This window comes from Tigriopus californicus, chromosome 12 (genome assembly GCF_007210705.1).
Source record: "Tigriopus californicus strain San Diego chromosome 12, Tcal_SD_v2.1, whole genome shotgun sequence".
NCBI classification, from domain to species: domain Eukaryota; kingdom Metazoa; phylum Arthropoda; class Copepoda; order Harpacticoida; family Harpacticidae; genus Tigriopus; species Tigriopus californicus.
This window is the reverse complement of record NC_081451.1, coordinates 12,564,894-12,575,665: the sequence shown is the minus strand read 5'-3', so window position 1 is coordinate 12,575,665 and position 10,772 is coordinate 12,564,894. Positions and strand designations below refer to the sequence as shown.

Below are 10,772 nucleotides of genomic sequence, written 5' to 3'. Positions count from 1 at the left end.
GGAGCTTGATCTTATTTCAATGCTGAAAAAGGAATCGTCCATAGATGTAGCCTTAGACAAAATGATTATAGTTTTTGAGGACGTCTGTTCCAGTCTAGCAATCTCTGAATGTGTTTCACAGGGCGGGGCACATTCTAAAATTCCGAAGTATAGGAAGAATTTGTTCAAAAAGAGTTGCAAACTAGCAAAAAGGCTCCAGAGTACTTTGAATCCAGTAGTTGTGGCTACTGGATTCAAAGTACCTAACCGCTAAATAAAATACCAAAAATTTGAGAATAAGCCTTTATGGTGGTGATATCCGGACACGAGTTGTCCTTCCCGGTCAAGGACTTACTAACATCTTATTGTCCTTGGCCCGACGTCCCTTCGGAGTATTGCCGGTCACGTACCTTTGTCCAGCTCCCGGCCAAATGCCATCAACGACGGGAGCTGACAAAGGATCTGTTCAATTCGGCCCATCCAATCTACTGCAATAACCAAGATTTTCATCACTTACCTCTACACGGTGGTCCTATTTTCTGGATAAGTGTTTGCTCAAATGCCAAGACATCTAGATATGTTTTTCTTTGTCAAAGAGACAAAAGGAACAACTTTTGTGAAATGCACATGTTTAAAAGTAGCTCAGATAAGTGTGTTAAATCACTTAAATCCCATTAAAATGCACCATTGTCAAAAACGTAGTCAATCAGTATTAAACATACTCTTAGTTATGTATTGACGTAAAATTTCATAAACTTCTATTTATCACATGCTTGGTTATTACAAATTGAAGGTTGCGTTTTACGCCTTAAAAGATCGAAAAATGGCCTAATTTTGTTTCAAGTTATTACCAAGGAATATGATTGTGTTTTTCAATCACACGACAAGGAATAATATTTCTACATTTTCTTTAAGATTTCTTTAAAAGCAAAAAGTAGCAAAAAATGTCGCTTAAAACTTTAAAAAACATGAAAAATTGCCTTTCACTTTACTTAAGAGCCAAAAGTTAAACTATCCTATAGTGTTCCTAAAATATCTGAACGATACCTGTGACAGTTCAATTTTCCAAATTGTCAATTTTTGGAATAATTAATTTCTACGTAATAGCGATGTTTTTATTGAACGTTAATAGAAATTTGTCAAAATTCAATATTAAGCTTGATTGAAGTTGCAATTGACAAGTATGACATCAAAATTGTGAATTATTGACATTAAGTAAGTTTTAAGTTATATTGCAAACTATATTCGGGGTTTTCTACAAGCTTCATAAAAGTGAAATATTTTCATTTATATTTTAGACATAGAAAAAGCTTATCATATTTCTTGGCAATTGCTTTAAGCTATAAACCGGAGCAATTTGCTGTCAAATTCGATGAAAATGCAACCTTTTAAAACGAGATATCTTACAGTTTGCTCCATGGATTTGAATAAAAGTTTAGTTGGAAACGCAACTAAGGTTACTTACAACATCTATTGATTGCGTTTTAAAAATGCTGTCTGTTTGTAGGTTTTAAGTGGATTAATATTCTAATCTGAGCTAGAATCCAAAATGATTTTTTACAAAAATTGTTCCTTTTGTTTCAATCAAAACGAAAATCATTATTACAAGTCTTGGCGTTTGCAAAAAATCTTTATCAGTATTGTGAGTAACGCCGTGTCTACCTACCTGTCTTTGCACTATCTGTAACTCCCCTCTTACCTTTTTTCATGTGCATGGAACTAATTCTAGTCATACTCATAGTGATATCACTTTCTGGTCAACTATTTTATTGCCTTTACCTTCTTGACATTTTTATTGTTTTATCAACAAACCATTGTTTAATGTATATGCATCAGATTTTATTTTATAGCTTTTTTACGCCATGACATGACCAAGAGTCGCAATAAAGATTGTATGAGAAAAATAATGTAATCTTCTAGTGTTCTCTTGGAAGAAATTTGATTTCCTTTTCCAAAATATGTTTTTCTAACATGTTTTTATTGACTCAATACACCACTTTTTAAATAATATAACATCTTTTACAAGAAAGAAAATAACTCATGAAATTGTGAGGTCGTAAATTTATTTCATATGTTAATTAGTTATCGTCATGTGCCATTAGGGCATTGGTTGCTTAGTTTTGACAAAAACTGGAACAGTCAACTTGCAATAGGTAAGTAGCCGCTTCATTTATGTCCGTGAAATTTCAACTCAAAGTGCAACTAACGTACCTCATGATTTCAATATTATGAACTTTTGGTCTGTTTGCCATTGAGTATATTTTAAGTGTCACTATCTTTTTTTTTAATCGACAGACAACTGACTTTTTTAGAAACAAAATTTGAATTTCTTGATTTACTAATATACAAAACCGTCTTTCAAAGTCTTGAGTGCATAGTTGAAAGTTACTGAACAGCATTCTAAACACCATGATTGACTATTGAAGCTGAAATATTGCCTCACCTTTGATTGTACATCTTCATCATCACTATTCAATACTCTGCTAATTTGATCCACGGTTCCAGAGGCTTCGGCTTTTCCATTGTCATCAGTAAGATGATCGTCACCGGCATCTTTTCCAAGATTTTGCGGGACACATTCTTTATTCTCCAATAGGGCCAATAAGTGCAAGAGTGATTTAAAAACAACACAATACCGTAATCATGTTTGCAGTTTTACTAGTCATCCCATTCAATGATTGAGTTGAAACCGATTGATGCTTATTAACTGCACACAGGGGAAGACCTCGATTGGACATTACAAGTCTTTTGTCTTTTGTCCTTCATCCACAGTTTAAACGGCCCTTTTACCAGATGTTTTAAGGCGAAAGCTTGGTACGAGGTATTAAAAATGTTTTGAAGGATTGCTTTGTTTGAAAGGAGCTAATGTGTTTAATCAGCTAGGGTTGCAACCCAATAACTAGCCCCCAACGATAAAAAAAAGGAATAAAAAAAAAGAATTGGCTAACCCTCAACATGGCCAAAGCTTAAAAACGGCCATTGAATGAAGTGTTCTTGCAAAAGTTTTCCAAGACACAAAAACATGTATACACTTAAATTGCAGCTACCCATGTTGGAGTGAAATGTTTACAAGTATCTTTGATAGTTTAACAGTTTCCACCTACCCACTCACAGACCTTCATTGCTAATATATATGTCATAAAGAAGGGGCTCTTACCCGAAGGCATATTGTCGGCAATTGCAATTGTACTCATGGATTTTGATAATTTAAAACCCATCTCCGGACTTTTTCCACCCGTAGCCCTCGATGGCTGTGGGATGGCAGCCGTTGTAGTCACTTTGCGCTTTTGAGAGGCCTATCCCTCTAATTTCTTCAGTGGCAAGAATTGTTTCTCTTGAAAAATACTTATTGATCTTTTTCAACCCCAAGCAAAACAAAACTAGATTCATGTTGGGTTTGAGGACCATCTTGATCGTTAGGTGGTATCTTTCAATGTGTAAGTTGTGGGAGAGGACCTCAAGCGTGGCAAATTTGGCCCAAGCTGTCATTGGGGCTTGGCGGCCATCAGCTCCATAGTTGTGGAAGATATAATCTACGGCCTTTTTTGTGCTTTCGTCACGAGTTTCCTGTAATAAAAAGAATGTATTAAAGTTGGAAGCTATTCACGCAGTGTGCAAGTTTTACACAATCACACAAATAATCTAACCTATGTTCAAATCCTTTCCATTTCCGCCGTGAATTCTTCCTCTGAAGTAAGAAATTGTAAATTCTTTATCTGTTGGTACATTTCCGGATGCTTGATGTGTTTGGGCCAATTCCTCTCTAAATGCCAATGACAGACGCCCCAGATGACTTGCGAATTGACGGTTTCTCTCCAGGAGTTGATAAAAGTGCAACTGGTGTCACTGAGAATGCATTTCGCTTTCAAACACACATCTAGAGCAAGGGATCGAAGGGCTCTCAATGCAATAGAAAACAAGGCCTTGCTCTCGGTTTCCATTAGGCACTGAAAAACGGGACTCAGATGCTCTGGTGAGGACCTATCCCCTTGTTATTTCACTTCTTTTGGTCTCCTGCTGGGGGATCCACTATCGCCATTTTTTTTAATCTTTATGTATCCGATTTGCCCGAAGCTCTTACTTACCAAGGTCCCACCATCAACCATTTTCCAGTTCAATATCTCCAATATGCAGACGACCTGGTTCTCTTGGCTGATTCAGCCGTGGAATTGCAAAATGCCATCAATGCACTCCATGGTTATTGCCAAGAGAACGACTTTCAAGTCAATAACATCAAGACGAAGACCATGGTTATCCATAAAGGTCGTCTGCCTCCCACCTCCTTTCAAATCAACAATAGTCAGATTGAATTCGTCATTACTTTTAGACATGTCGGTTGCACCTTCACCTCTTACTTCGAATATTGCGAAGGTGTCTGAGAAGATCATGACGTTTAAACTTGTTGAATTTCTTGATATTCATGAAGTCCTTCCTCCTAGCCAGCATGGGTTCCGGATTCACGGATGAGAATATTCCTGTACAGGGTGTTTCAAAAGAAGTGGAATAGCTAAACATTGTCCCAAGTAGAAGTCAAGGAAGGTTCTTCAGGTTGTTGATGTGTCGGTGGGGTCTGGTGCCAACCTCTCTCTCAAAATAGACATCACCATCAGGGGTCACGGGGAGACACCACCATTGGGGTCTCAAGTTGACACCACCATCATTTGAGGTCACGTGTTCACACCACCATTGGCGTCACGGGTTCGTCCTCCATCTGAAGAATCTACCCTCCGTCTGAGGGATCCGCCCTTCATCTGAGACTTGGCCCATCACCAAGGGCCACAGATCGGCCCACAACTAGGGGCCACAGATTGACACCACGGGAAGACAGAGGGTACAGCCGAATCCTACCGACTGCGCCATGTGTTGATAACCCATATGGTGGTTTGTGACTGACATGTATTTCTGACTAGCATTGCTTTATATAAATGACTAGAATACTCAGGATGAGCACGAGCACTTGCTCAACCCACAACACCATGTCTGTTGGTCTATCCATGGTTTGACATTGGACTTTAATAGGTCCGAGTAAAAGTCCTGGTTTACCTTGTCCTGGTGAGGACCCAAAACTATCAGAATTATTCGTTACTCGTTTCTTTTTCAGTTTCCTGAATGGCTGTTCATTTCCGTTTATCTCGTAACAGCTGAAGAAACTTAAAACTCAACAGAAATTGCCTTTTTTGGTATTTCCATCTATCATGTTATGAACAAGGAAAGGGTGAAAAAATTGCGTCTGCTCTGAACTACTCTGGTTCAGTTAGTTGCTACATGTGCTACTTGTTTCTTTTATCTTCTCAATCAATTTCCGTTGGATTGAAGACTCTTCATTTTCACGGCTTCAGGCATAGGCTTTGAATAGGGAAGCTTTAATGGCTTGACAATGTCTAATGCTGTTTTTCCATTATTGCTTTTGCGACATTGTTCCAAACCTTCAACAATCACTACGACATCCAGGGTCCCAATCTTGACTCCTTGAAACATTACGATGCAATACATTTTGAACAATCATACCAAGATCAAATGCCAATGCTCATTATTGAAAAATATGGACACAAAATCTTCAAATGTTGCCTGAAGCAAAAAACACAATTTCTTTAGAGAAGTATGGTCTTGGGGCTGATCTGAGGTCGGCAATGTTACAAATACATTGGAGAGGAGCCATATATCATAAATACATCAAGGTATAAACCATGAAAGATTAGTCATCCAAATCTTAGGAAGAGTAATTGTAACTTGTAACGCCATTACATTTTTTCCAGTAACGGTTGAGTAACAAATCACTATTTTTGACCAAAGTAATTGTAACTGTAACCTTCTCTATATTGAGGAACGACCAATGACGTGTCAGAGAATCACATGCACATAAGTTTGAATTGGTGGGAAGTTTAATCATGAGACACGAAGGGATCTAATAGGTGTCCCGGTTCTTTTGAAGCACCATATACAAACTGTGTCTCGATATGGGTTCCATGAATTATACCACATACAATTGGGGAAAACCCACATTCGGAGACATATGCTTCTTACTCCACACAAAAATGGTGCACTCTGCGAGTTAGCCCCTGCCCAATTTAGGGTCGATTTGAACGTTTGTTACTGAAGGAATTTGCGGTCGAAAACTGCAGTCCGCAATCAGGTCGGATCTGCAATGGGATTCCAAAAGACGCAAAGAGTTGTTTGAGTAATCAAACAACCTCTTGGGTTGTGTCTTCCTGAATGAACCAACACAAACCCATTGCAAAATTGTACCTTGAACTCACATTATCACAAACGAAAACTGCATATTGAATGGCCTGGCCGCCGCTCTCTTGGCATGTAGTTCATTAAAGTTCGAATTTCAAAAAGTTGATGTGGCAAGACACCTTGCACTCATTTGGCTTTTCATGCCCTCCCGTGTGAATAGAAGCTTTGGCAAGCCCTCATCGCTTTTCTCTCCAAACTCGGAGGCATGAAATAGGCAATAAGTTTAAGATATCTTGACCGCATTTACTTTCTTTGGGTCTCCGTACTGTCTGCTCTCACCCTCTTCCCTTTTTTCATGTGCAGTGAACCAATTCCAGCTATATTCATTGTGATATCTCTTACTAGGCAACCATTTTATTGCTGTTACAATATTTGACATTTTTCTTTTTATACACTGAACAGTTTGTTTAATGTTTATGCACCATGTTTCCTTTAAATTTTTACGCCATGATATGACCAAGAGTCGCAATAAAGACATTATTATTATATATAATTTTCATGAAAAGAGAACCCCTGCTGTAGAATAATTTTCTAATCTTCCATCAGTGTCTATTACTTACCTTTGTGTTGTTTAGAGTCATGATTTTACCCATGAAAGCCAGTTTTCATTAATGGAAAGTTGTTCATCATTGAACAATATCCAATTGCCATTCACGTTGGTAATATTTTCTGGTTAAACATTTGTTCAAATGCCAAGACATCTAGATATGTTTTTCTTTGTCAAAGAGACAAAAAGAACACATTTTGTAAAATATACATGTTTAAAAGTAACTTAGATGTATGTGTTAAATTGCTTGAAAGTACATAAAATGTATCATTGTCAAAAACGTAGTCAATCAGCATTAAATATATTCTCTGTTATGTATTGACGTAAAATTTCAGAAACTTCTATTCAGCGGAGGCTAAGTTACTACAACTTAAAAGTCGCTTTTTTTACCTACGAAAGATCGAAAAATGGCCTTATTATGGTTCCAGCTATTTTCAAGGCATATGCTTGTCTTTTTCAACGACACGACCCGAAATAATATTTTTCCATTTGCTTGAATATTTCGTTAAAAGCTAAAAGTAGCAAGAAATGTCACTTGAAAATTACAAAAGATGTAAAATTGCCTTTCATTTTACGTAAGTACCAAAAGCTACACTATCCAATCACGTTCCTAAAATATTTGACCGATATATGCGACAGTCCAATTATCAAATTTGTCACTTATTTCAATAATTAATTTCTACGTATAAGAGACCTGTTTATTCAGCGTTATTGGAATTTTGTTCAAATCAAGATTAAGCTTTATAAAGGTTTCGATTGACAGATATGCCGTCACGATTGTGAAATATTGACATTAAGGAAGTTTTAACTTCCTTGCAGACCAGTTACAGGTTTTTCTACCTGCTTCAAAACGGGGAAATATTTTCATTGGTATTTTGGGCAAAGAAAAAGCATATTATACTTCGTGGCAATTGCTTAAAGATGTTACAGGAGCAATTTGTAGTCAAATTTAATGCAATGCAATCTGTGGAAGCATGATATATCATAGTTTGCTCTATGGATTTGGATAAGATTGTAGTTGGAAACGCAATTAAGGTCTCTCACACGGTGGTTCCCACTACACTTGAAAAGATTATGCTCAAATGTCAAGACTTTTAGTTGCGTTTTTCATTGTTCAAATAACACACGGACTAACTTTGAAAAACTATGCATCATTAAAAGTAGCTCTTATAAGTATATTAATCCACTAAAAAAGCTATTAGAAGATCGTATTTTTAAAATCGTTATCAAAAGACATGGTGAGCATCCTTAGTTACGCTTTCAATCAAAATTTCATAAAAATCCATCAAACAGGCTCTGACATATTACCTTTCGAAAGTTGTAATTTGCACCGAATTTGGCTGCAAAATGCTCCGGTTATACCTCATAGAAATTGCCAAGAAATATAATATACTTTTTCAATGTCCTAAAAATAAATGAAAATGTTCCACTTTTCAAAAGTATGCAGAAAAAGCAAAAAAAATGTTTATAATATCACTTAAAAATTACTTAAGATAAACAATTCATAACTATAATATCATATTCGTTAACCATAAGTTCATTTGTTTGTGATCTTGAAGTTTAAGGCATTTTTATTAACGTTTGATGAAAAAGTTTTTGGTAAATTGAAAATGATTTGAGCTAAAAGTGACAAATTTGAAAATTGAACTGGCCACATGATTGGCTAGTCTAGCTTTCCAAGTTAAAACAAAAGGAATTGGAAATCTCAAATCCTCAGTAAATTTTAGGTGCCAATATTAATTGATTTTAGGCTCTAGGGAAATATTTATGAAAATGAAAGAATATCATTTATTTTCATGCTATCATAATAGTACATCATTTGTTTTTTTTGCAATTAACTAAAGCAGGTTAATGTTATTTTTCGATCCATTTAATAGCAAAATGCAACTTTCAAAGTGTAATAACTAAGCATCTGCAAAATAGATAAAGATGAAATTTTATGCCAGTGCATAACTAAGAACTCTGATAACATTGTTTGACTAGGCTTTGCACAACAATACTAGAAAATATATTCTTAGTGCATTTATATACTAATATGAGCTACTTTTAAAGAGACTTATTGAACAAAAATTGTTCCTGTTGTTTCTTTAGCAAGGAAAATGGCAATTAGAAGTCTTGGCATTTGCTCAAGCTCTTAATCAGGAATTATAACCACCGTTCTCAACATCTATTGATTAGGTTTTTAAAAACATTTTCTCTCTGCAGCTTTTAGTGGCTTAATATACTAAGATGAGGTATTTTCCAAATGGTAGTTTACAAACAAAATTCCTTTTGTTTCAATACAAACGAAAAACGTTACTAGAAGTCTTGGCATTTGCACAAAATCTGTATCAGTGCTGTGGGTACCACCGTGCCTTGTTTTTTGCGCTGGAAGTTTCAAACGTAAGAACACAAATTCATTTGAGGTCCCCTGAGAGCACGAAGTTCAATATCACAATACAAAAAACAAAAAACCTCGAATCAAACCAACTTTGAAATGTACTACAACTAATTCATTGCCTTGGCAGACTAACTTTGAGTGAGTCACAAAGATTGAATAGAGTGAAAACGAATGTGTAGACTTCGGTAGCATCCAAGACAAGAACTGCAAGTTATGTTGTTACATCGAATACTAAATAAGTGGAATGACAGATTTTTCTTGTTTGGAAAGCACCAACTCAATGCAAAGAAAGGGTCGATAATCAAAGATGCCCCCCCCCCTTTGGATGTTGGAAGTTGGTTGTGAAGCTCCTCTGGACCACCAAACCAGGTGGAATGTGACGGTGGCGAGCAAGTCTCCAACTCGTCTCACTAGGACAATGGCCCAATTGTGGTACAACAAAGGGAGTGTCGCCATGAAGACTGGAAATTAACTAGAAATTAAGATACCTTTGACCGAAGTATCCCTCCACTGATTGTCCACAATGGCAGGGGGTAGAGTTACTGGGGTCCTGCTCTGGATGGGACGGAAATGAGCCCTCTAGGACTGACCACTGACCCCGTTGAAGGAGCAGAGCAAATAAATCATGAATGCCATCGAATGCGGAGCGAGAGAGAGAGAGCTTTGAAATTGAGCTCGGAATGATAATCTGAAATTGCGCCGGCCCGCGAGAAGAGGTAAAACAAACCAGATCGCTAAGAAGAAATTGACATTTATTGAGATTAGCACAGATGGTTATTGTCCATTTCGCTCAAAACATTTATTAGTCACTACGTTATTCCATGGATTTTCAAGAAAGCGTTGAAATAACTCCTGGTTTGTTTGACAATTGACATTTGTAAATATCGAAATATTTTTATAGAGACGAGAGACACAGAGTTGTAAGTAGCATTATCAATATTGAGCGTGTTACTCTTTTGATAATCTCAGTGTTTTTGCGCTTTCATGGGTCATTCCTCAATGAAAGGAACGGATTACAGTTACAATTACTTTGGACAAAAAGAGTGATTTGATACTCAACTGTTGCTTGCCAAAAATGTAATGGCGTTTTTTACCAATTACTTTATACAATTACTTTTACTAAAATTTAAACGACCGACATTTCAAGTTTCTTACCTCAGCAAGACCACACTTTGCTAAATCAAAGATTAAATTTTTGTTTCAAACAATATCAAAATTTGAGGTTTTCCTTCCAACATGTTACACTGATGAGCATTGATATAGTTTGTATCCTTAGCACTGGATTACTCCCATTCTTGGTTGAGTTCATCCCACATTTATTAGAAAAGTACTTTTAAAATTTTCCGAGCTTATCAAACTTCTTCATAAAACAATTTAAAAGAATGATGCAACATACTCAAGCCAAACAAACATTTCGCCCAGAGTTGAGTCTTTAGTCCAATGGAATTTGAAACCACAAACACATTCATGTTTCATTCATTGATGTTAGAAGCAAGGACAAATTTCAGCCGTTCAGGATGTATGAAATATAAAAAACTGGATATTTCTGTTAAGATTGCCTGTAAGATTTCAATTTCCTCAGTTGCAAAGAGCGAAAGAAAAATTAGATGCCACCATGGAGTGTGG

General features: G+C 36.5%; 1 long non-coding RNA gene across 1 annotated transcript in view; it reads right to left on the bottom strand.

Annotated features, from left to right (window-relative positions):
• The window catches only part of LOC131891738 (uncharacterized), a 7,752-nt gene extending 3,750 nt beyond the window's left edge, over positions 1-4,002 (bottom strand). Inside the window, exons 1-2 of the long non-coding RNA XR_009374460.1 lie at positions 3,627-4,002; positions 3,137-3,546 (exon numbers count right to left, since the gene is read on the bottom strand). This is a non-coding gene — a long non-coding RNA (uncharacterized LOC131891738). The remainder of the gene's footprint in view (positions 1-3,136; positions 3,547-3,626) is intronic.
• Positions 4,003-10,772: the final 6,770 nt, after the last annotated feature.